Source organism: Prinia subflava, chromosome 2, assembly GCF_021018805.1.
Source record: "Prinia subflava isolate CZ2003 ecotype Zambia chromosome 2, Cam_Psub_1.2, whole genome shotgun sequence".
Classification (NCBI taxonomy): domain Eukaryota; kingdom Metazoa; phylum Chordata; class Aves; order Passeriformes; family Cisticolidae; genus Prinia; species Prinia subflava.
Genome location: NC_086248.1, coordinates 74,510,223 through 74,537,878, shown reverse-complemented (window position 1 = coordinate 74,537,878; position 27,656 = coordinate 74,510,223). Strand labels below are relative to the sequence as shown.

General features: G+C 39.7%; 1 pseudogene; it reads left to right on the top strand.

Annotated features, from left to right (window-relative positions):
• Positions 1-27,363, top strand: LOC134547623 (centromere protein J-like; annotated as a pseudogene).
• Positions 27,364-27,656: the final 293 nt, after the last annotated feature.

Genomic DNA, 27,656 nt, shown 5'->3' with positions numbered 1-27,656 from the left:
ATGTGCTCTGCTTGGCAAAGCAGACCCCTGGAGTTCATGCCAAATGAGAGCAGTTCAGAAATCTCAGGAGAACACCTGCAGCTTTCAGATTCAGGTGAGCAAAAAGTGCTGGAGAGGAAATCTGAACCTAAGTCTGTTGAGCAACTCCTGTGAATTTTTGCCTTTGCCAGTGATCCTTACTGATTTTATTGCAGGTCAGGGGAACATGCTTTGTTTTTATGGTGGCTTGTAATAAAAGCATTTAAAGCATTGTAAACTTGATTTTGTTTACTTCTCAAATCACAGTCATCCTGCCTCTCACTGCCATCCTGTCATCCTAACTTCTCTCTCATCTGCTTCCTGAGAGAAGCTGCACCTTGTAGATAAAAATGGAGAAGTCATTAAGCTGGGAAAGCTAAGTTAGGTGAAGTAGGGAATATGTTATATTTAGGGGGAAAACATAAGTAGGATGTGGCTATAGCTTCCAAAGGTGTGAGAAAATGTTTCTGTAGCTAAGGAGACCTGCCCTCTGTCAGCAATCTTGTTTTTTCTCACACTGATATATAGTTACATCACTGAGAGTTAAAACAATGTAAGCTGCTACTTGGCATCTTCTCTTGGCTACACTTTGCCAGCCTTGTCTTCTGTGGGAAAATACCAAAGGGTAAGAAAGAATAAAAGAGAAATTTGCAAGAAATCAAAAGTTGATTTCAAAATGGGGGAAGAGAAGCAAAAAGAAGTGGGAATAAACAGCTTAAAAGGGAACAGAATATAAATGTATCTAGACATGCATCCTGGATTCTTTTGAACTTCTGTAGTGAGACCTGACTGTGATACTGTGAGCCACTCCCATAGAACAATTGAAATTTTAATTTCATATGCTTCAAGCTAGCTCAGGAAGATACTCTCACTGAAAGAGTCTGGTCTCCTTCTTGTCTCTGGAACTATTATTTTCTTGCTGGTTTACACTGAACTTGGATCCATTGCCCTGTGAAGTATAGAGTAGAGATTCAGAAATACTTCTGTCAGTACAAACGAGGGGATGGGGAGGTGGTCTGTGGGTAGATGAATCACTGAATCACAGAATCCCAGAACCACAGAACAGTTAGGGTTGAACTCCTTGCCAAGGCAGGGTCACTTTAAGCAGGTGACACAGGAACTCATCCAGGTGGCTTTTGAATGTCTCCAGAGAGGGAGATCCCACAACATTCCTGGGCAGCCTGTTCCAGCGCTCTGCCATGCTTAGTCTAAAGAATTTTTAGAGTGGAACTTCTTGTGTTTATGTCCATTACTCCCTGTCCTGACTCTCGGCACCACGGAAAAGAGTCTGGCACCATCCTCTTGACACCCGCCTTTGAGATACTTGTATATATTGATGAGGCTCCCTCTCAGTCTTCTTTTCTCCAGACTAAAGAGGCCCAGCTCCTGCAGTCTCTCCTCATAAGAGATGCTCCAGACCCCTCATCACCTTTGTGACCCCCTTCTGGACCTTTACCAGTCAATCCTTGTTTTTCTTAAACTGTGGAGACCAGAATTGAACACAACACCCCAGATGTGGCCTCACTAGGGCTGAGTAGAGGGGGAGGATCACTTCCCTCAACCTGCTGACCACACTGTTCTCAAAGAAATCCAGGGTATCATTGGGCCTCCTGGCCTCAAGGGCACTTCTGGCTCATGGTCAACTTACCATCCACCAATGACTTGTCATCCACCACTTCCAGCTCCTCCTCAGCAGAGCTGCTCTCTAGGAGGTCGGTCCCCAGCCTGTGCTGGTACCTGGGGTCGTTCCTCCCCGGGTGCAGGACCTGCACTTGTCCTTGTTGAACCTGATGAGGTTTTTCTCTGTCCAGCTCTCCAGCCTATCAATGTCCCACCGAATGGCAGCACAGCCTTCAGGTGCATCAGCCATTCTCCTCAGTTTTGTATCATCAGAAATCTTGTTTAGAGTGTTTCCTTCATCCAGATTGTTGACGAACAAGTTGAATGAGACTGGAGAGCAGGAGTCTGATAGCAAGAGCACACTGTGACTTCTTTTTACTGAAAGTAGTGCCAACTTCAACCTGCCTCGAGCGTAAAACTAAGGCTTGAAAGTGCAGAGGCCTTATAATATCAGGGTAACTTCCAGCTGGTTCTGGTCAGTGCATTGTCCTTGAAATATACTTCAGCTGAATTTGTACTTGAGGACTAGGCTAACTGATGCTTCTCTGATGGTTGTGATAAGTCTGGGTTTTTATTGCTGGAAACACAAACATGAGCATATCAACAGCTTGCTCAGCTTTTCACTTTCTTATTTAAAGGGATAAGCATTATTTCAGTCTACAGAGAGCTCCACAAAAAAACCTTTCCAGACAAGATGCTCAGGAACAGAACAGAAAAGAAAGGAGAATTACACAGCTGCCTGGACACATTGCTCTTGTCTTGCACTGGGAAGCACTAGCTGAAAATTAAAGAGCTTGGGCACCTCTCCTATGAAAGCATTCTGGAGGTGGCATAGCCCCACATGTGAGAAGGGAGATGTGGGTTCTGCATCTCTTGCTGCTGCCAACCTACTGTGTCACCTCTGCCTCCTCAGGCATATTCTGGTGCAGGGCAGGTGGGAAGGTTGCAGAAACAGCACTGCTTGTCTGCTATGGGACTGGAAATGTTTGGGGATATTTGGGGTGTAGCTGGGAAAGACTGAGGGATGAATACAAACTTTTGTATTCCTGTTGTTGGACCAGAAATTCCTTCCAGTGTGTTGCAGAGGACTTCAATAGCACTGGCTGTATTTGCATGACGAAGTGAGTTATAGAATTGCTGCTACAGCAACAGTGTGTGGTATGAATGAGCAAGTAAAGGCTTTTTGGTCCTGACCTAAAAGGGCAACTTACCACTCACTGACACTCAGAAGAAAAATTAACTGAAGTAGAAGCTGCCTTCTGGTGGTGAGCATAGCCAGTAAGCTTCAATAGGAAAATGCACACGTTTGCAATTTTGTGCAAGTGAATACAAAATGTCTGGTTAGAAACTCTCATGTATACAAATACTGCTTATTAAACTGTTTAATGAATTGGCTCACAAGTCACATAATTATAGACACACAAATTGTTCAGTCCTGTCTAGCAGTGTCTTCACTTCCACGTTCTTTAATGAACACATTAAGCAAGCACTACAAATCTCTATAGGCAGGGAACACGCATCTTACCATTTATCCTTCTCATGATTCCAGCACTAGATTTGAGGATCAGAGGCCTCTTTTTTTTCCACAGGTTGCATTCTTCCACCTACTTAATTCAATTATATTCTGTAAAATGTTTTCAAAATCAAAGCCTTGTGTATGTTGTTGAGAACATAAATATTTTAATGATTTTAGGATATTTATTTTTAATTTATTCCTTCTGTAAAGACTTTGTTAACATTGCCTTTTTTTCTGCTGCTTAGAGAGCAGTCAGTTAAAATAAAGGAATTTCTCTGAAACTTTTTCTGCTGCTAAAGAAGAACAAAGAGGACAACTAAAGAAAGAGATTTCTTCATCTCACTTTGACATAGAGGGGAAGATGAAGACTGGAACTATAGAAGAAGATGAGAAATTACCTTAGTCATTCAAGCTGCAAATACATGTTTTCCTTGATGGTATTCCTCTTTGTCTTATATATGCAACACAAAGGCTCTTTCCTTCACTTGAGAGTGGCAGATATGCATGGCAAAAATTGTGCAGGCCTATGGCCTGGCAGCTGATCTACTTCTGTATAATGGGATACTGGTCCAGCCCATATAAATGAACTGGTTTTGTAACTGTGATCTTCAAAGCATTGAAGTAAGGCAAAAGTTGGCTGGGAAAGATAAAATCTACTGATATGCCATCATTTCTGAAGTGTCCATCAGTTTATGATGGCAGCTCATTCATCCCTGTCTTTGCTCTGCCTCTTCAGCTGTGCCAAGGACAATTTTTACATGCCTATATATTGAGCAGGGCAGTGAAGAAACCCTTGATAAAATTATCTGGAGAAAGGAGAAATATAACGTTTAACTCGAACCACTTTTCTGATCTGGTTCCTCACTGCACTGCAAAAGGACACTGTGGGGGTGCTCACAATGGGCAGGAATGAGTGGGCTGGCACTGGGGATGGAAAAAGTGCTCAGAGTTGTTATCTTTCCTCAACTGATACAGAGAGAAGCAGTAGGTGTTTGGCACACCGCACCTTCCATCAAGTATAAAAAAGAAGCAGCAAACTTCTATGAAAGCACAGACAGAGCAAATGTCATGAGAATTTTTGTGTGTTAACCATATGGGAGTTGGACAGAGAAGGAAGACAAGGACCTCCAGAGCAGAAGGCTGAGAAGATGTGGCAGGACCATGTGCATGTCTGGGCAAGAGGCCCTGTCCATGTACTCATTTTTGTATCAGCAGTGAGCTTCTGAAGTCTGTCTCCCAGTCATCCCTCCTTGTTGTGCTCTGGTTCACGTTGTGGTGTTATCATGAGCTGGCTGAAACTGAAGCACAGAATGTTCTCCAGCTCTTCATGACATTTTCACTATGGCACCAGGCTATATTTGGTTTGAAGCAGGCCTCACTGAAATGAGTATTGTTCTAGTGTTGAGTCCTCTTTAGCAAGAGTTTTCACTACAAATCTAATACTATTAGCTTGTGGTGTGATAACAGAGACAGACTGAGAAATCAAAAGGGTATCCATGGTACATTGGGGCTGGGTAGAGATGGGGTGTAGGAAGGACAATGATGTGTTGCACAAGCAGCACTTCTATTAACCCTAGAATTTTTAAGTATTTAGTAGAAATTGTTAAAAAGTGACTAAATAAAGGCTCAAGCACATTTCCATTGAAATGTGTTAATGTATGCTGTACTATGCTTCATTTTGAGGCAGGCTTCAATTTGGCCCTCTACAACACTATAGGCATTATTTTTTTTCTACTCTATCACTCTTCACCATCTGATTCAAGCCACTCTATCAGAGAGATGGTGAGTTCTTTGTGATTGTCATCAACTCTAGTCTGGAGAAAATGACTGAAATATTTTTCCTCTGGACTAATTTTAAGCAATTTCGAAGGACAGATTGATACCAACCAAAAATATTGCTTGCTGAAAGTATAATTAATGCTTGGTCTAGACAGGATGTTTTAAAGTAAGAGTTGGATTGACACAATAGGGAGATTTTACTAACAAGCTTCACATTTTAAAAGAATTGCAGAGACCATTTACAGTTCTAGACTCCATAACACCACCATTGAAATTATCAAAAGAAAATTAGCTAGAGAATGTTACAAGTGAGTACCTTCTTGTTCCTTGCCTAGGCAAATCACACCAGCAATTTGTATTAGGCAGAAGATTTCTGAAAAATTTGTGGAAGAGCAACTTAAAGTAGACCATCATCTCATAGAAAAAACAGCACAAGGAGCAACAGTTACTGTTTCCATCAGTGCATTCACTTTGGGTTTTGACAAATTCTCATGGACAGAGATATTGTGTGGGCTCTGTTTTGGCTCATTACATGGTAGCACATTTTCCCACTGTTCTTTCATGTGATATTGGAAGATTTTTCCCCAAAATGAAAACAAAAACGGCTGTATTGCTCTGTCACAATCTATTCCCCCATGATTTCCCACTGGATTCCTCTATTTCCACCTATTTTCTGGGTCATAGTTTGTGCCCAGGTCTCAAGACACTTAGTTAAATTACACATCAAGGTTGACTCGGTTTGCTCCACAATAACTGGTCTCTCGTGCCATTACTGTGAGGGCGTTTACAAATACAGATTTTGTACAAAGGTCAAGTGCAGTGAGAGTGTCTGCTTTTTGCCATAAGTATGGTTTGAGATGAGCTTATGCCTGACACCTCTAGGTGTCAGACTCAGCATTTGGTTTGGCTTGGTGACTTGGAAGATGCTTGGAAGATGAGTTTCATCACTCAGAAATTTTCTCTGTGTCTCCCTGGCAAAATAACATCTCATACTGATGTAGCTATGTATTTCTGTGTCACGTTGTAAAAAGTACTGCAACTTCCACTGCAACGAAGAAGGAGAGAACTTTTCTCATCTTCTATCATATAGACATTTAGCACTATCTTAACCCTTTGACTCTACTAAAGAATGAGTGAATGGAGGCATCACATAGCGACTGCTTCTGAAAAGGTGCTTCTCACAGATTCCCTGTAATGTCAGGGCTGTTTCTTATGTACTCATTTATCCATACCTAGGGTCTTTCAGACTTCTGATGTCTCAGTTATTGTAAATATCTTCCTTTCTGGAGAATGATTCTGTCTGTGATTGTTAGGATTTAATTATTATTAAGCCAAAAATAACACCTTGGAATGTTTTTCTGAAATGAAGAGAGGGCATGGCAAGGCTCAGAAAAATTTAACAGAAGCCTTTAAAAGAGGACAGCAAGCATTCCAGAAGAGCTGGTTTGGATTGCTGGGGTCATTTCTCCCAGTCTGACCAAGTGAACAGAGGCATACTGCAGCCAGGGGGATGCTATCAGCTAAAGCTGCAGTTCAGTAGCTCTATGCAGATGGATACACATGAAAAAAAAGGCAGACTATGCTTTAGCTGACAGGGAGGTAAAGGTTAAGACTGACTGTGAAACAAAAGTAGCTGAGCAAAGTGCAGAAGAAAAAGAAGTGATTGGGGCAGATGACTCAAAGGAAAACCTTGGTGACTCACTCCAGAGAAGATGGCCTGAAATCCTGGAACCATATCCCAAAACAGTGACAGACACAAACCTCCGAGTAGGTGAGGAAATGGACCATGAATCGTCACATGAATCCTTTAGGAAAAACAGACAAAACTCGTGGAAGGGCTGTGGAGGGTACTCTGCAAAAGGACCTAGGCAGGGTGGACCAGCCTCTGAAAGGTCTTCGCATAGAGGGAGCAAAATTCCCCTTGGAAGTTCTACAAAGGCATTATCCACTCCAGGATGTAGATGCAGATCACATCAAGCAGGCAGAGTGGAGTGCAGGTCCTGCATTCACACAGGGTCACAAGTGGGTTCAGGTCTGCCCACAGGAAGTTGTTGTGGGGAGCCAGAACTTGGAAAGCAAGAGGCAAATCCGTACTGGGTTTAAGATGGTCAATGACAAGATAATAAAAATTACATGTAGCTCACCTTAAGCTGTGGAGAAGGGAAGCTCCTCCTCAACCTTGTGGTAAGAGTGGCAAAGGAAGGGAACAGTTGCCTCGACATGGCAAGTTGCATCTTTCTCCTGTGAGTCAAGCTGCTTACCCCCCAAAAGGGATGGTGACCACAAATCTCACCATGCTCAATATCTCTCCCAGCACGTGCCTCAGGGAGTAGATCACACTGACAGACATTTGGATCTTTCTGATGGTGATTATGCTAGTAATAAACCCAGTGGAACAGAAAAAAATTAGGAAATACACCAGATCAGCACCAAGAAAGCAAGATATTCAAGCAATTTCAGGTCAACAAGATGTCTCCTGCAGTGCATGCAGCAGTGATTCTGGTACTGGAGCTGTGGGTTTGGAAGGGAGCAAGGCTCACTCTTCTTTTCAGCAGTCCCTATTTCATCTCACAGGGTTGAAAAGGAGAGAGCATGAGCCTGAGTCAAAGAATGGGAACAGGGCCAGCAATGTTAAAAGCCTACATCTGTTGTCTTCAAGAGTGACTCATGAGATTCCTGCTTTCAAAATAAACTCCTGAAGGGGAGGAACTACAGAAAAAAATGTTTGCAGAAACATTAGGTAAGAACTACCCAAGTGTTGATTTGTGTTTATTTTTCATTGGGGAAAAATGTTTGCCTTGGATTTAAGACTCATTCCTCCTGTGCTCCCTAGCTATATGCCACCTCTGTCAGTATTTCTCAGATCTAAACTGGAAAAAAACAAAGAGAGAAGAGATAATCTGCAAGCCCCTTGTTTTATTTACTTCCCCATCATCACTAGTCATTCTTCCTAAGTCTGTTGTTTGAGGTGTACTTTCAGGTGCAGATTTTGATCTCATGAAATGACTGCAATGTTCAGTGAATTCCTGAAGTCAGGGCTAGAATTCCCTGTAGTATGATTCACCCCTTGATAGTGGAATGTTCATATTTTCTATTTAACTTCCTCAGAGATAATATATGTGACTTTAAAAAAATAATGTGCAAATTATCTCTAAAATTTGCATGTTTTTCTTCTAAGATACTGGAAGTCTCAGATCAGTGACAATGTTATAATTTCCTGAGAACATCTTCACTCAGTTTTTCTTAGTGTGGTCCCAGCTTTTTGGTCAATCAAGGTTTCTCACCTTTGGGCCCAGTGATCTTACTTCTGGTAATGAAATGGTATTCTGCTTCAGCAAGCTTTGATCCTTTTTATTAAACAGTTTCTTGATTTTTCTTAGTTTCCTCTGAAACTAAGAAATCCAATCCCACACGTTGACTCCTTATCCTAAACCCAATGGCTTTCTCTTTATGCAAGATCAGTTAGAATAAGTTTTCCTGTCTGCAGTAATCACCAGGGCAGAAATATTCACTTCTGATGGTTCTCCATTGCTCTGTCACAATCTACTAAGCACACTGTACTCCGTGTCAGGCTGCTGCTAAAGAACATTCCTGAGGCCTCTTTGAAAGTTACATTTGTGTTAAGGTTGAACCATCACATGGTATTCACATTCTTAAAAAGGAGTTCAGATACTGATATCAATATACAAGCAAATCTGTTTCACTTATTTGATTTGTAGGGCTTGGACTGCACTACTAAGACCTATGCTAGGAATGGAATACTTGCATAATTAGGAAAAATACATTCATTCTTTTTGACAGATTAAGCAATAAAGCTTACGCAATCTGTGGTTTTAAAAACACAACAAAGGTTCATAAATATCCACAGAGTTCTGTGTATTTTCACAGATACCTGTCCAGAGGAAACCCAGAACATCCTTAGCAGAGGATTAGAGATTGACATGTACCACAGAAGAGCCCCTTCACTGACCATGGTGAGAGAGGAACATGAGGAAGCAAGGCATTTTTGCAAGTAGATCTGTATACACAAGAAACTGATTTGTGAGTGCAGTGAGGAAAATACGTCTTTTAGAATCCTTAAAATCAGGCTGCTAAATTCTTACTTACCAGCTAGCTTCTTTCCAGGGGCATCTGTGTTCTCTTTGAACTGAAACACTTATTTAGCCATCTAGATTAATAGTAAAGCACCTCGCTGAAGGAGGCCAGCTCTCAAAATACTGGTGCAGTTTGGGTCTAAAGCTGGGTAATGCCAAATGCTTCACATAATTTGCTGAATATCTGAATTACAATGAAAGCAGTAAGAACTCAGGCTAATTTTTTTATATAATCATGTTGCTGATGGAGTTAGGATAAATTTCTCACATTCACATCAAGGTAACACATATCTCTGAGGTTAACAAAAAATGTGGAGCACACATCAATGCCAACAGTATTCTTATTTCAGGAATACTAATCTTTAGACCAGACTGAGGATGTGTTTGACACCATGTAAATTAAGAAGCTGAAAATTCAAGTGAGTTGCTTTTGTAATTTCTAATTATTAAATGCTGTAGAAATTTTAGTTTGCTTTGGTTTTTGTTTCATAGAAGAAAAATATTTTCTTAGCACAAAATCCCTGCAATTAATAATTTTAGAACTCTGGGGTTTGTAATGGAAATACCTTCACAGCACTAACTAATTGTAGGCTGTACAAATGCCTCTAATAAAAATTGAGCTTGCTTACCATTAAATCAAATCCAAGTTTTTAATGGGATTAAATTTGTTAAAAATTAGTAGGTGTCATCTATTATAAACACAGGAGAGATTCTTCTCCTCTTCACATTTTAAACCTATTTCTTGACTGCTGCAAGATTAGCATAATTTATTGATTTTTATTTTTTGGTATATTACACAGAGTAAGAAATTTTTTGGATCTGCTTGTCCATTCTTCTTCATTTCAAAGATGATGGGAAAAGTGCAAAAGGCTATTTTGTATTTATTGGTTTGTATCATTTTTTTCCCATAGCTGCCTTTCAGCAAAATGCTTTCATTGTCTTAAAAATTAATGGTTTCATTAACGATTGTTCTTGGATCTCTAGTTGACCATGCTAGGTGTTCCAGATGTATTTGTGGGATTTGGCAGTTCGCTAAACTGCTAATGAAATTAGGTGCTGCTTTTACTTTTACTGCTGTAAATTTTGACTGTGGAGGGATGTACTGGTGCAGAATTACTGCAGTGCCAAATCCTGCCAGCATTGTATTCTCTGCCTGCTGACCACGCTGCCTTACTGATGTAATTACTTTGACTTTTTCATAATAATGCATATTTTTAAAAGAGCTTGCATGGCTTTATTCATGTCATTAGCCACAGTAGCCCCTAGCACTTCCACACAGATGTTTATCAAAAAATGCCTGCCCAGTATAATGTGCACATCCTTTCACTCACTTTTTCTAATTTATGAGCTAAAACTAATTGCTAAAGGCAGCTTATCCTCCCTGGCTGTGTTGGCCCTGTGCTGATTTATGCAATCCAAGAATCTGCTTTGCATTTTTAAATCAGTAACCCTATTAGGAACATAAGATGACTGCCCATTGGTGGCAGTTCACTTGTGCTGCATGACAACTTTTCCTCACTGGAAGCAATGAAAATCCTTCTCAGAGCAGCATGATATGCCCAAATTGCCCAAACATATCCATTCCTTTGTTTCTACGCACTTTGTTTTCAGACCTTTCCAGGCACAAATAATATAACCAAGAGGGTAAAACCAGTTGGGATGTAATGTGTTGTATGTTTCTGGTGCCTAAGAGAGCCTGGACAGTGCTCAAGGCATCAGCCTGCAGCTCTACCCCCGAGCACTGAGGTTGTTCTGCTGGCATTTGGTGTCAGCCAGAAGATCCTGTGATGATTATTTGCTTGTTCCTCCAACAAGTGCAGCGTGTTTGCCATTTTTAATGCACAATTTCCTCGTAGTATGGAATCTGTTTGCTTTCTGGACCAACAGCAGCAGCCAACGTTTTGGTGGTTGGTTTGCTTTTTCCCGCCTGCATCTCACTGAAAAATCTTTTCTTGGAAAAAAGACTTTTGCTTCATGTATGTTCTTGCCTCACAGGCAGCTCTGCCTCAATTTGCCTCATGCAGAGGCGTGCTTGGCACACAAGCAAGAATTCCAGCTAGTGCAAAGTGCTTAGCCTCTTCTAATGTATTTTCTATCTGCGTTCTGCACATAGCTCCTATTTGTAATTTATAGCTGGGTTATGAACTGTTTGTCAGTGGCTCCAAAGAGGTGTCACAAGTGCTCCTGGTATCCCTGGTCATTGCATTTCCTCAGGGCAGAGCCTGTTTTCTACCCTTGACTTAACACAGTACTGTTCAGTCTGCAGTGGAAAATGTTATACACAGATCTTGCATCTTGCTTTTGGTGTTGTGCATAGTATTTCAGAGAACGGGCCTGGATATGGAGGAGTGATAGGCTGGTCATAACCACACAGAGGCTCTATGTGCTCATTCAATTTGATTATTTTGAGGAGAATTAATACTTATATTGACTGTTGCAGAGGCTTTCAGCATCATGCTTTTAACCAGAATATTAGTCAGACCTATTTAGAATAGAAAACAGTAACAACAACAACAACAGGTAATTAATTACAAAGAGCAGTGGGATATAGGGAGTTTTTCTCAGTATCTGTGAGAACTTTCACATTTTATTCCTGAGGTGCTAAACTCCGTTACTGAGAGGGGAACTTGAGGTCATGGCTGCCTCCTGAATTTCATGTTTCTTTTTGAGTAATGGTGAAGGACAGATGGTAGCTGTAGGTCATGAAGGGAATTGGAAGCTCACTTTTAATTTGTTATCAGGAAGCTAACAGATAATTTCATGTCAGATTAAAAATTAACCAAGAAATTATATCACAGTCATATGAATAAGCTTAGGATGAAAAAGCTTGTTTGAGGATATGTAAAGATTTGTACTCTTCCCGTTTTTGAGTGTTAAGTGCATTTCTAGATCAGTCATGTCTTGAGCCATAGAATTCAAAGGCAAAACCTCTTCTGAACAGCCACCTTTAACTCTTGGAGCATATTTACCTGTGGAAAGTAAATATTTTATCCCATTTCTTTCAGGTCCATGGCTAATCTGATTTGTAGTAATGGCTGGGCAGATGAAAAGCCCAGTCCCCAGCTTTGCATGATTGCAAGGCTTCACAGATACACTGACAGGTAACCAGCTGTGCCTTCTGCAGACCTGCCCTAATTTAGCTATTGGAATAAAAAACATGTTTAAAAGCCCCTAAGTTCACGGTCATTACATTGTCAAAAATTTCAATCAGAATTCTTTCCAGCTGCCAAACAGAATGAATTTTGCCGCTGAACACATGCATGAGTGTTCCCAGGGAGGAGGTACCTTGATTTTGACAAGTGCTGATAACTGGTTGCCACTCCCAGCAGTGTCAGCATAGGAGGGACATGCCCAAGGCCTCCAAAGGTCATGCCCAAAGAAGGTGCATTTGGAGGCAGTCCTTCATGACAGTCTCGTGGGCCAATTTCGTGCTCTTTGTTTATCTTGTGAACAGAACCAGCTCCAGACTGTCAGAAGCCAGGAGCTGACTCACCCTTTGGAATACAATAGGGATCAAGCTCACTTACTGCAGAAAGAAAAGATTGCCCAGAGCAAGTCCAAAGGAACAGCTAGAGTCACTGAAGAACATGTGAAATCAGAAGAAATGCAAGTAAGTTATCTTTTGTAGAATGAATATGCAGTTCTTATCAATCAACAGCTTTCCATACAAACATCTTATGTTTTTACCTGAATCTTTCCATTTGCCACTCATGGCAAATTATTCATGCCACTTCATTAGGATGGTTAGATCTACTTCTTTTAGATGGTTCATGAAGATTTTAATTTTAATAAGATACTGCTTTGGTTTGTGTTTTAAATGTACATCCCTTCGTTTTGTATAAGAAAAAAAATTAGGTTGTGCTTACCATTTTTAAGGAAATAAAAATGTTCCCATGTTTCTCATACTTCCTTGTACTCATTTGCTCAGCTGAGCTGACCCTTGGAAAATTTCCAACTCCTGCATAGTAAACTTTCCTACTTGTAAATATTAGGACTTATTGTGCAACACAGTTAACGGCCACCATTCTCATTCCTGTGCTGAGTATTTGTTATTATTTTAAAATTTAAACTATCCTGATCTTTGGCTTTGCAGTATTTTTATGATATCTAGCCCTGTGTCTAACAATCTAACCTATCTAATAACATCCCCAAGTCATTTATTATGGGTTCTTCTAAATTTAGATAGAGTCTGTCTTTTAAAAGTCTATTTTGGACTTCTTAGTGATAAAGTCATCTCTGATTATCTGTGGCCATTATCCCTATTAAAACCAGCTAGACCTAATATGACTTAAGACACAATTTTCTAAAAGAACCACTGATAAATAGAGAAAAAAAGTGGTAAGCCATGTGAAACCAATAAGAGACATGGGGCAGCTGAAAGCAATATTTTTATAAAAAGAAAGAATAGGCCATGGTAAAGCTCAGAAATGTCTAGAACAATGTTCTTTTGCGAAAGGATGTCCAAACCAAACTGATATATTTGACAGCAGACTGACAATTTAAATTACTTTCATGATCAGAAAAGTTTCAGAACAATTAAAATAGGCAACACAGTATTTTGTTCAAAATTTCTGTACTTTATTTTTCACTTATACATTTTTGAGATACGTATTTTTGGACCACACACATAGTGAATGTTTTTTCTCCTTATGCTGCATATTTCTCTTCAGTTAGTATTTACAATAGGAAATGTTTAAGTGAGGCTGTTTTAGTATTTTGAATACAGAGCAAACTACACACTTCTAGCTCAACTGCACCAGTGTCCTGTTTGTACTATCCAGCATAAGCGCCCTGAAGGAAATGGACCCAGTGTTTGCATCAGCATGGGTGAAAGAAGAAGGGAGAAGGCAAAAATAATGGAGATGGATGTATTTTGAAATGTCCTCTCCAAATTTTATTGCTTCTATTTTCAGTTCAGTTGAAAATTATGTCTTTGCAATCTTCTGCTGTTAGTAAGAAGGATCTAACTATTCCTGTGGCCTTTTCAACACATGAAGATCTGATTACCTGCCATTACCTGACATCATTAAAATCTACCTTGTGTTTTAGCCTTTTCTTAAAGACATTGACATACGATGCTGATTAGTTGCACAATTAGTTTAAATTTCATGTTTGTTTTCAGCACAGACTTGTCTCTGCTCAATTTGTAACAATTAGTTTGTTTTAAATATAGGAGTTTACAAAGTAGTACTTTTTATTGTTTGGGTTTGGGTTTTTTCTTTGTTGAAATAATTTAAATTGTGATTTTTTTATTGCATACCTTAATACTGTAGACCTTTAAGCAGAACAAAAGGCTTCATGCCTGTTTCTGGATATGTAAGGTGGACATGCGTAGTTCAGAGCAGGCAGTGACATGGCACACTCTTATTTTTTCACTGATTGATATTAAAACAGCAGATTGCTGGACTGCAGGAGGAGTTCAAGGGAACTGAGTCCTACTGGCATGCTGCCTATAGCAAACTGAGAGACCAGGTTGAGTTGCTGACCAGGCAGAACATGGAGCTTTGAGATGAGCTCAGAGTTTCAGAACATCAGAGATGGAAAGCAGAAAAAAATCCTGCAAAACTATGAATTCCATGGACAGAAAATCAGAGACACTGGAAGTACTATCTGCTTAATATGGTTTGAAAAATTCAGTAGTTTTTCTTTGGAGCTGTCATGTGTGACTACTGTCCCTCCACTCCTGCCATGCTTAGCCTGAAGGGGGGAAAGTCAGCTCTACAGTGAGCCATGTTAAAATACACCCTTTGAGTGGTCCTCTTCCACCTAGCCTGTTTATCCATGAGGTGTGCAGCTTTACCAGGTGATACAGCCAGCCCAGCATAGACACTTGGGTCAGGTGTCTCCTTCCACTAGGAAGGAAGTCTAGATGACTAATTTACTTTCAGTGCCTAAATTCAAGCCTCCTAAAAATAATTCTACTCTTTATATACATAGTGCCATTTACCTTTTAAATAAAATATCTCTTCAGCCTGGAAAAAAATGTAGTTGGACCTTCTATTAAATCTTAGTTCTTATTTAATGCTGTAAACTTTCTGGAAGGAAACACCATCAGTGGCCTGCCTTACAGAGGTGCAAGCTGGGTTCTTGAATAGGAGTTACACTGGGGTGGAGCAGGAGGGATAAACAGGGTGGAAAATGTACCTGGCTAATTTAAATGTCTTTGCTAACCTGTGGAAATCAAAATGATTTAATCATAGGTTTACAGAGTGTCTTGCAGTTTTTTTATTCAGTATTCCACTTGTTTAATGTACTTGTAGGTTTTTACTTGTTCCATTAGTATGTAATAGTAGCTTCTTGTAAGGGGGTAAAAGGAAATTAGAGTTACTTTTTACAAAGGAGACAGCATTGGTGAAATGAAATGGTTCAGACTAGAATTAAAAAAAACCCTGAAATTTTGTTTGAGTGAGTAATTTCATTTCCTTGTGTGTATTCAAGGGAGAAAAACCACATGCTTTGAGGGATCAGTTTCATCCTATGTGTGTCAAGGAAACTAGAAAAAATAATTATCTCTTAGATTGTATAGTCTGATGAGATGAATTCCTCCACAGAATAGATGAACTTAGAAGAAAATAAATCTGAGCCATTTTCTCTTAGGCATTTCCCTAATTTTCACATCAAATTTCTAGTAAGGTATCTTTTAAAAATGTTAGAATCACCAACAATCTTGTCCTTTGCTTTATTGGAGTGAAGAAGTTTTGTGTCTCTCTTTTTTTATTTGATTGTAATGTACTTGTTAATGAGATTTTTCACCAAACACTTGAATTTCATTGAAAATTTAATTTGAAGTTAAATTTCACTTTATTTTTACTTTTTTGAAACCTACTTGCTCTTATGACTCATCCTTTTATAGATTGTGAAGGTCAAGAAAAAGAAGAAATATTAGTCACAGGTACAAAATTAAAATACATAAAAACTCCAGTAAAAACAAGGATAAGAAAAAGCTAATTGACTTCTTCTGTTAGCCAGAATTCTGTTTTAGTTCTACCGCTTTGCTGATGTAAAACTACTACTCAAGACACTGAATATTTTTGTTGTGTGAAAGTAATACTCAGATACTGTATATGAAGATTCTAGCACGGTGCCTACAAAGTTTTTGTCTGATACTGGGGACTTCCAGTCACTAGCAGAACAATGTGTGGAATTTGATTAATTGTGTTTAAATACCATAATTTTTATGAAAATAAAATGGCTTTAAGTTTGAGTCAGATGGCTTTGAAGGCTATTAGATTCTACTAGCTGCGACTTGAACTTAAATTTACGTATTTCTAGCAGATTGTCCACTAGGTTGCAGAAGCTATTCTGCAAGGGTCAGCATCTTCATCCAAACCACAAGAAAGTTCATGGATAGATAATGACAAGAGCCACGACATCTCTCACGTAGTCCTGAAGATATCTTTGTAAAAACACTTCCCTAGAGATGTGAATAGTAAAGTATGCATCCCTCTTGCCAGTAGTCACTTTTCCAGAGTTTCAAGTATGTATTTAATAGAATGTTCCTTGGAATCAAATTTTCTGCAAATGGAAGTGTGTATAAGCATGATCATGTATTCTTGCCTGCCCATAATTCTTCATGAATTGTAGATTTTCTTCTGGTTTTGCAAAAGTAGCAGGAGAAAAAGCTTTTTCCCCCTCTGTTTTCTAGACCTAACTGAATTGTGTGCTGTTTTTAATGATTTTTCCAAACTTGTTGTGGAGCACCTGCTCTCCACAGGCCGATTTTACAGGGAATCCCCTTGCCTTGGCAAACCATAAATATACTTTTGTTTGGTTTTTTTTTGCCATTCCAGCCTTTACTTGCCAATGTATAACAGTGTCCTTCTTCTGCTTCTTGTGGTTCATCTCAGTGGGAAAACCACTCAGATTTTTACAAGTTGTGACAAGTTAGCTCAGTATGTCAAGTGAGATGCTTAATTCTGGCTGTCTGTCCATGACTGCTCCTCCACAGCCAGCTTACCACATTTCTAACACATCTCACTGTTTAGCATTTAGATATCCAAATATCTCTTTATGTTTTTCTGTCTTTTGGGCTTGTATTTCTTGCTTCATATCATGGGCACCCTGGATATTACAAGTCCCTTTTGTTACTTTTGCTCAGATTTGATTGAAATCTATGCTTTGTTCAAGTGTACTGTCTCTCTGAAATCCATCTTCTCTACTGGAAACTATTCCTTTGGCTAAAGGAAAACTTAGATTGGCCAATGCACTCCGCTCTCTGCCTGTATAAGGACTGAAATAAAATGTAAAGGATATCAGATGAGAAGGGAGGCAACTGTTACATTACAGTGAGCATGAGAGTGTGTGCTTGAAAGTCACTAGACAGTAACTTTAGCAAATTCTACACAGTGCCAGATATGAAAAGAGATATTGATCATTTCCTCCTATGGCACACAGCCACATGCAATAAAAATTGTGACTTCAGCACCAGTTGTGAAAAGGGAGAAGTTGAGGACAGCAGACTTTTGGGCTCACTGCTCTCTGGGCTTTCACCATCTAGCCAGGATTGGATCCAGTCCAACTGGAATCTAGCACAAGCATGAGCTAGACTGGTGGGCATAGTGCCCAGATGTCCTGAGTGAACTCTAAAATGTTTGACAGAGACACATGCTCTTTATCTGATTTGATGGCACAGAAAGACTACAGTGGATAGAGTAGCTGTCAATTATTTGACTCTAGAATTGAAGTCTCAGGTAAACACAACATTAAACAGAAGCCCAAAATCCATGTCATAGCAATAGATCTGAACATGGTGACTCTTTAGTATTTTCTTTACATTTGAGCTCTTTTGATAGCAGGTAGCATCTTCTGATGCTTTCCCTCACAGATCCTGTGAATCTGGATAATTCTGAATTTTGTATATGGGTAAAACAAACTATCACATTATTTCTGTCCAAAACTGTGAAACTGGGCACAGGGACACATGAAAGTGAATGGGATAACCTTGAGCAACAGAAGGGTTGCCAGGCATAGGAATGGGCTGAACAGGGAAGTGGTGGAATCACCATCCTTGGTGCTGTTCAAAAAAATGTGTGGATGTGGGACTTTGGGACACGGTTTAGTGGTGGACTTGACAGTTCTGTGTCAATGGCTGGAACTGATCATCTGAGAGTCTTTTACAACCTAAAATATTTTATGGTTCTAGGACTGGAAGAAGACATGCATGTCTTCTATAACATGTAAGCTAAAGCTATCTTGGACTGGTGAGTTGAATCAGCTGTAACCAAGAGGACAAAAGAATTGCCATCTGACTTATTTTTGTCAGCGCTAATAGCATTTGAGGACATGCACAAAAACTGTTGGTGAGCAAGTCTGAATAACGATCAATACAGGTTAAAGATACAATTTTTTTATAAACATGATTTTATGAAGTAAAAAACCCCCATATCCATGAGATGCTCTACATCTGGAAAAAGATGTACCCTAGTTGGCTGTAATACTTTTAAGGATGATCTCTGTACTGTAACATGACCTAGCTGGTGAGGAACTGTCCAGTTCAAGTTGTGCTTTAGTGAGACATAAAAAATGTCTATTTTATCTGCACATCATCAGTGATTATTTCAGACTATGAAAGAATGAACAGGTGGGCCAAAATAGCTATTATTTATTAATTACTAATATTTACTAATATGGATTTGCTGGAAACAGCTTGATTTCTGAATGCAGCTCATTAGCAAGAACAAGTTGCCAGTTTCCTGCCCAACATGCAGCTATGGATAGACTTTAATGATTTCTATGAAAAAAGATGAATTAATTTGCCTGACAGGGTTAGAAGTGGGAGGAAGAGTGGGGAATTCCACTGAAAGGTAAACTGATAGTATTTCTGAATGTTTCAGCCAAGGTCAAATATGCTTATTTCCAGTCTTAGACAGATTTTGCTGTCTAATCTTACAAGCAATTTTGATGACTTTTCAGCATGTTATTTCCTTGCCTATGAATGTTCTTCCTGGCAAACTACCAACTCTGAAGTAGGGAAGGTCTGTGAACATGGGGACAGACTTTCATAGCATTTGAACTTCACTGCTTTATCCATGAGTACTTGTTGCTTTTTCTCAACTTTTTGATTTGTTAGGGGGAATGTGAACTCTACATGGCACAAACTGTGATATTTGAAGGTAATAAGAGATCCTTATTTATGGGAATTTACAAGTGAGAGATTTCTGGGACAATTTGATGAAGAACTGTAGGTATTATCAGCTGGGAGGCAAAAGCTCGTTAGAAAATGTAACAGATTATTGAGCATGAAGATCCAGGAGAACACATTTTTAGAATTCCTATGGTCTAGGTGGACACTCAGTAACAATACTTCCTCCTGTTCTCCACTGCCTTCCTGATGGCATAGGTCTGTAGGACTAGAGGAATTTCAAGAGGTCCCTGCTTTTGTCAAGAGCAGGATCAGTGTCACTGATGGCAATTCCAACTGTGCTTCACCAGCTATGACAAAGATACAGAATGAACTGCCTGCATGTTCTTTATGAAGTCAAGTTTCATAACTAAACTAAACAACTCTAAACATACCTCTTTTGTTGTCACCAGCTGATCTGGTGATTGATTTTTTTTTATGTTTTCAGTAAAGATTAGAAAAAATTTATCTACCTTGTGCATGTTGTGATGCTGCTTCTTCCTCTAATCCTGTAACCCCTTTGCATCAAGGGTCTGCATTTACTCATCATCCACATATTTCCAATGAAGAAAATTGAGATAAATTGACGGCTTTGTTTATGAAAATGATGGAATTAAGAGAATCTTTATGAAGAACCCAATCACATGTGATTACTCCAAATGCTTACTGTCCGAGTTTCTTAAATAATGCAGAGCAAAGTTGTAGTGGTTGCCTGGGATACAGTGATGGCTCTGAATTTTCAAATGATCTCTTAGAATGACATTCCTCTGAATGAAAACAGAGACTACTTGTGATTCATGTAGGCCTGTCTGAATTCCTTTGACATTATTGCTTTTAAAATAGGTATGCTAGTGTATGCAACACATAAAAAATGAAATCTGACTTTTACAATGGCATGTGTAACAAGCTGGAGTACTAACACTGTTCTGCATGGATGCTCCTTCAGTTGAATTGGCTGATGCATCTCATCGTGTTCATGGAAACACAGCTACTTTCTCTGACTCCATCTTGCCATAAAGTGTCTTCTATTTACATGGCCTTATGTAAGGTTTTTAGAAGTTGAATTGCAACATTCTTTCTATAATAAATCACAAGGAAAACAAAGGCTGCCCTTAGTGTCTTTAGTGTCTTGCTGATGAATACCTGAGCTGCTGTGGCCCTATTGGCACCTTCTGAAGACAGTGAACCAGCTCAAAACTAACCAGGCAGCAGAAAAACAGTTCATCTCTGCCTGATTCTACTCAATGAACCAGGTCAATTCCCCTCTGTAGCTGCTGATGCCTCATAAAGGAGGGACTGGAGGGAGTGAGACTCCAGCAATCTGGGCTGAAATTGGTTTGAGCTGCTGTGAAACTTCTCCAATGGTTTTTCAAATTCTTTTAAATTATTTAGCAGTTTCAGTCTTGAGATATTTAGCAATGAAATGATGGATTATGTGCTCTTTCCTTCTATCCCTCTGCAATTTCTGAGCTAATATCTCTTCATCAGAAATAGTCTTAAAGGTCCTTAGTTCTATACCATTTGTCTCAAGCTGAAGTCCCAGGCATATTTTGACAGTTTGCCCATTCACTTTCATTTGAAAACCTGATTATGTTCGGAGAACTCAGGCATATCCACAGAATCTGCCTGCAGAAAGTATCACCAAATGTAAAATATAAATTACATTCTTTTTAACATTAAATTCTATTTGTTTATGGACCTTCTAGCAACCTTGTCTGAAAGAGCTAATCAGTTGCTTTTCTCCTGCTGAGAACAGTTTTATGCTTGGAGGAAAAATTTAGCCTTTTAAAATCCTACAGTTTCCTAGTGTTGCAATAGGATTGCTTTCTTGTCTCCTTCCTTGTAAGCATACATTAAATTATAATGTCATTTATTAATATAAATGTCACCATCCACAGCAGCAGCAGATACCCTAAATTTCATTGAGCACATGGAGAATTTTTTTTGTCAGTAATTATCTAAGAGACTGTTCATACATTGAGCTATTTAGATATCTGCAGGCCAGAGTATGGGTGGATACTTTGAAACCTGGCCCCATTGTCCCAGAAAAAGTTCAAGGGTGATCGCATGCACCACAAACTGGGGCACAGTGTGGGCCAGTGGCTCCCAGTGAGGCGAGGAACCTGGAGACCAGGGGCAGCTGATGGAGTCGAGCAGGGCTCTGCCTATCCCACAACCAGCCAGGGAGGAGGGCAGGCTGGGTGTGAAAGGGAGGGCCAGACCAAAATTCCGATTGTCAAAGCCCCTAGTGATGAGACAGACATGGGATCGTGACAAGAAGCCATCCCACGGGTCAGGGCTGGGATTTGGATCAGTGAGGTGCATGGCCAGGCACAGACATTACTGCAATGCAATCCACCATGGAGCGCAGTTCCCAAGAGAAGGGGTGGGGGTACTTGCCCCCTGTTTGAGGCTTCTTCCAGCTCTTCTATCCTCCCTTCTTTCTTTTCAACAGTCTGAACCGTCTTAGACACCTGTACAAAATCCACACACAGACAGCTAAACTCTTGGGAAGGAGAAGTGTCCGGCATGCTCTTGCCATGTCCCTGATAGCTCTCAGTGAAAGTGAAGTGAAACATGGCTGTAAGCCAGGGCCTCTCCATTTTTCTTCAGGTTGTACATCAGCCCTCTCCTGCTGGAGGAAGATACAATGGTAGGAAATCACCTGGAGCTCTCTTACATCTGAATTAAGGTCTCCTTACATTTTAAGGAGCCCAGCTCATCTTCCTGTTTACAAGATAACATCTGTGGAAGCCTCCTGCCTCCTTAAAGTGGTCTGCAAATGACTTGGAGAAACTGGTCCCCAGTTCCTGACTCATAGAGAATGTGAGTCACTAAAACACATCTGTGATTCTTAGAAGTGCTATACTTAGAAGTATGCTGCCACCACTCACTGAGTTTGTTGTCCCAGAGGTTCAGGAAGTAGGAGAGTGGATGTGAACTGCATTTCATTTTGGTCCAGGACAGAGCACCTTTGGGAGGATGGACAAGCTCTTAGCAAACATTATCAGCTTAAGAAGCAATGTTATGCAAGACTCAGGGAGCTAGCATCTTTAAAAAGCCTGAGATAGGTACAGAAATGTTATTCAGCAATTTTCATGTGCTTTCAATGACCTCTTTTTTCTTTGATTTTTCTTACAGGGACACCTTTGCCCATTTCATGTAGCTCAGAAGACACCTTCCTCTCACATAACCACAGGAATGAGACTTGCAGCTTTGCACCCTGCAAGAACAATGAAAAACCAGAGGTATTTTACCATGTAACTCTATAAAATAGAGTTACAGTGAGTATGTGGTCTTTGTTTTCATGAACAGCATGCTAACTCCCATCCATTTGGCAACGATACTCTCCTGACATTTTTTGCCTTTGCTCATCATATAAATTCAGTCTTTAAAATAATGTTGCAATGGCTTTCAAATACTAGGCTAGATTTCTTTGCCAATATATTTCTGCACAACTGTTGAACATTAATAGATTTACATTTTTAGTTAACATTTTAGTTTTCTCTCAGGAAGAAGCAGCTCTTAAAAAGACAAAAAAATTGCTGAGAGCTCAGAATAAAGTGGCTTTTGAGACCACACACAAGAGAATGGCATGACTGCATGTGACAACAAAGTATCTACAGACAATTCTGCTTTTCTGAATGCTGAAGCAAAGGTTTGAGCTACTTAAAATTCTGGTTCTTACATGAGCAGCAACTGTGTTCTTTCCATTTGTGAGAAGAAATAAAACATGCTAAGAAAAAGAAAGGATTCTGTTCCCACTTTTTATGCTATGCAGTAGACACAGCTCTAGAGATGGATCTGGCAACTTTGAGCATGGTGTTTGTAGTTATTTACTGAAGCATATCACTGCCCTGTGGGGAGCAGTTCTCTCTACTCCTTTGGATCCCATAATTCAAAATTCACCACACCTTCAAACTGTAATTAATGTTAGCTCGTAGCTGCCCTGGATGCTGCGTGCCAGATGTCACTTGACTCAAGGCTCCTTTATGCTGCCAGGCTGCAAAGAGCATTTATGGTAATGGCAAATGGGAATTGCAGCACCCGGAATAGCCCTTGGTGACACAGACAGCACCAGCTCACAGCTAAGAGCCACGTAATTTGTTATGGAAGAGCGACTCCGGCTAATACAGACACCTTCCTTTGTGAATCAGTAACCCAATACTCAGAGACAGGTCTGCTCTCTCTTCCTGTGTTTATTCTCTCCCTTTTGTACAGCACAATTTTGCAACTGGAATGCACTTTTATCACCTCATTTTTGGACTTCTGTTCTGCTGCCTTTTGCTTTGCAAATGGAAAAAAAATGGCATTAATGTGCAACATTTCTAGTTACATATAAAATATGATAATTCATTGCAAATACAAGGCAATACCAGAAAGAAGGCAATCTTTCCTCTGTGTGTGAAAGTAAATAATTGTTTTGCATAGCTGTTTTAAGTTAATGAATATGTTTTAAAAACATTTCTGTTTGTAGAACACTGTCTTTGAGGTTTTCATAATATAGCCTCCAAAATCAATATTATCTAGAAGATCAATGTTACGTCAAGAAAGGAGAAAGCATGGAAAAGAGGTGTAGGAAAAATCGAGTGTCGTGATGGAAAGGTATGTGGAAATATAAGAAGTCTCAGACAAATTTTTAAGTCTGTACATGCAGCCAAAATTAATTCTGTAGTACCAAAGGTCCATACAGGATTGTTGGAAAGAAATGGTTCTTAACCTACCACATCAGCAATCTATGTTAATACATCAAGTTCAATCATTTTGGTTCACACAGTCCAGAACCAGCCATCTCTCAAGGGACCTGTGTGGAAGATGTACAAGCATATATGAAATTAATCTGGTCAATAATTCACTGAACTTGGTCAAGAAAACCCTGACTGTCTTCCCTATTGCCACAGGGCTGTGCACCTTAATGTTTTGCTTAATATTAAAACAAAGTGGTGGGGTAAGAACTTGAAACACTGCTACAAATAAGTTCATCTTGTGAAAAGAAAATTTCTTTCAACCTCTTTTATACACAAATGAGGCAAAAATAATGCCTATTCTGAAATACAAAGATGTGGTATGACTTCCTTCAAGATCCAATTTAATTGGAAGGCAGTGCAGTGCTGTTCATTTCCTTTGACTTCATCTACATTGGATGCTCTGTGTGTTTCAAGGTACAGGAAGTGCTTTCTGATGGACGCTGAATCCTCACATTCCACAATGGTACTAAAAAGGAGATTAAGGCTGATAAAAGGATGACAGTGATCAGCTTTTCCAATGTAAAGCAGATCATGCAAGATCAGAGGGTGGTGGGTAACTTTTCATTTTCTTTAAGGAAAATAAAATGATTACCTGATTTTCCATCAAGGTTCTATAATTTACCTTGATCTATCAGTTCTGAGAGAAATTGATGAGGAAGGGTGTTGGTTTAACAACCCTTAGCAGTGAAACTGCTTCATCTACAAAGGCAGAAGTGGAAAGGCACGAGGGTAACAGTCAAAGAAGGAACAAATGTGTAGCTGGCCAAGGAGACTGAACAAAGGCAAGGGGCATGGGCAGCCATCTGAAGCAAGGACTGGTTTTTATACATCTGTAGAGTAGGTAGCACAGAGGTTTCTTCCATGTCAGCATTATGTAAATATAAATAGTTAATAATAATGTGGGCTAAAGTGGAAATAAGTGAGGCCTTGGCAGCACTGGGATTATTTTAAATTAATAGTTCATGGATGAGAGCCAAAACATAGAGGTGGGAGGATGACTTTCATGTGTGCCCTGTTCTCCCCCACACTACAGAGGTGAAAGTAGCATCAACTGGACCCAGCCATGAGGGTGAATGAGAGGAGGGAACAGAAATGTGTACATAGCTACTTTTATGGATGGCAGGTGCAGAAAATGACCTTGAAATGACTTTTTAAAGATGGTTTACTTTTGAGCACATTGTTAGGTTTGAATCTGCTTATGCAAATATTGTGAACATGCTATCATCTCACTCTCCTTTCCAGATTTATTATTGTGCAGATGCACAGACAACTCACACTGCTTATCCAGATGGCCTGGAGGTGCTGCAGTTCCCTAATAATCAGATAGGTATGCAAGAGCTCATAATGTGAACTGTATGTGCAGATTTATTTCTACTATGAAAGTATGGTCTGAATTCTGACTCCAGCAGATCGGGTATTTTCTTGCCATTTCACATTGTCTTTGCATTTCACTTTCAGTATATTCCATCACTTCATTTCTCAGTTTCTTCCTACAAAGCAAATATAATAATGGAATGTAAATGTACCTCTTCCAATTCTGATTATCTGATTATGTGATTCTTTAATTTCTTTTACCAGTATTGTAGATATAATTTACATCCTCACTACAACGTCCAAAAAAATCCTGACCTAGCTTTGTGTAAGGCAACCTGAAAGAACACTAGACAGACTTCTCACATCTTCTTTTCTACAGAAAAACATTATCCTGGTGGCACACAAGAAATTGTGTTCCCAGATCACACAGTGAAATGCCTCTACAGTGATGGACTGTTTTTCCCAGATGGCACAGCAGTAAAAGTAGAAAAGCAAGTCCTGTGTAAATAACAGGGACCCCGCTTTGGACACAGATACAGCGACACTGACATTTAGAACTGTGGTTGGATTTTGCACAGCTGGGAAATTTTCAGATGAAGGGGAAAAGGTTTTATAAGATAACAAAGGTTTTGCAAGAATGTGGCACTGAAAATTCACTTCCACCTTGAATGATAAGTGAAGAATTACCACTGGCAAAATGACTGGGAAATATTCCTCATTTAGTTCCATGTAACTTTACACTGCCCAGAGTAGGTGGGAGATCACCAGTTGCCAGTGTTAGCAATGTGGGTAATAAAGGGCTCAGGATGAGGGTTCCTGAGCTCTATTCCCAGGTGTTTGGCTCCCCATTTAATACTGGACAGAGACTGAGATTATCTCTGTTGGTTAGAGCATGGTGCTAGTAACACCAAGGTTGTGGGTTTGATCCCTAAGGGGCTGTCCACTTAAGAGTTGGACTTGGGAGTCCTTGTGGGTCTCTTTCTAGTTGTATTCTGGGAATCTGTATTGTCTCTCTATTCCTCCATGCAAGATGAGAAAAACAACATCAGGACTCTCTTACACATCTCTTCTGGAGAAGAGAAAGGGTCCTGTTGTAAAATGGATTTTCTGCCCTCAAAATGCCTTGAGATACCTGCATGAATGTAAAATTTGGATCTCACCCTCCATTAGCTAGTACTGAAGTACTGAAGTCTTTTTGTGAGACCAGATCTCTAACGCCATCTCATGTAAATCCTGAGGTTTTCCACTTGACATTATTTTCCAATTCCATTGAGTTATGTTAGCTCTGTGAGACAGGTTAATAAAAGACAGTCTTTTCTCATCATTTCATTCATTGCTGCTTCTTTCAGGAACAGAGATAAACTAGTGGTACTCAGTGATGGCCAAAGGGAGATTCACACTGTGCAGTTCAGGAAGAGGGAGTACCTGGATGGCACCACGAAAACTGTGTTCTGCAATGGCAGAGAGGAAACCAAGTGCTCCACTGGACGAGTCCAAATCAAAGATGTGGAGGTTTATCTCATCCTAGATAAGAAGTGATTCCTCCCTGCAGAAGGCTGCACTGTGCATATGTACCTCAAGGTGTTTGCTTGGCAGGTCAGACCTGTTAGGAATAATTAACTTGTGAAAATGAATGGATGGATCTCTAGGGCTGAAATTACTTTGGTTCAGCAACCGGTGCTTAGATTGGAATAACGTTACCTGAATGAAATTACTGGAGTGAGACTGAAGGAGATACAGTCATGTCCTTTTTGTGTATTCAACATTAAAACAAATACCCACAGTACTCACCAAAGTGTTTGTTTCGTGGTACTGATCACACTTTCCCTAATTTTTCTGCAATTTGTTGTGAAAGTGTGTTGAAAATGAATTAAAGTACATTGAAGTGTGTTATGAAAGTACAATTAGCAACTATGTTACAAGAACCCCAAATATACAGTTCTGTGCTGACTAAAATAAAAGTTCTTACGCTGACTAAAATAAATCTACACAGGGTTTTTATTTCCTGAGTTGATAATTAAAAAATGTTTGGAAGTGATTAATGTTTTCAGGTTTTTTGGATTCTTTGGAGCAGAATTTCCCACCATGTATCAGGGCTTATCATGAACTGGACATTAGACCAAAACCTGAGCAGGAGTGGAGAGAGCAGTCACAGCTCTGGATGTCCCTTCCAACCAAAGTTATTCAAAAATTATATGAGCATATTCTAAAACTCTGCCTCATGCATTTGAAAATAAAATGTAATATTTATTCTATCCTAGTGATTCTTCTGGATGAAAGATCTGGATCTTCTGGATCTTTCTTCTTCCTCCAGCAGTCTTTCCTCTGTGTTGCTTTGTATTTGGAATAACCTTTCCCACTATTATTTTTACTCTTCCAGTAGTGCAAAAATACTTCTGGTCAGTGAATCTCTCCATCTGTAAGGTTCTTTGGATGGCGCTTGATGC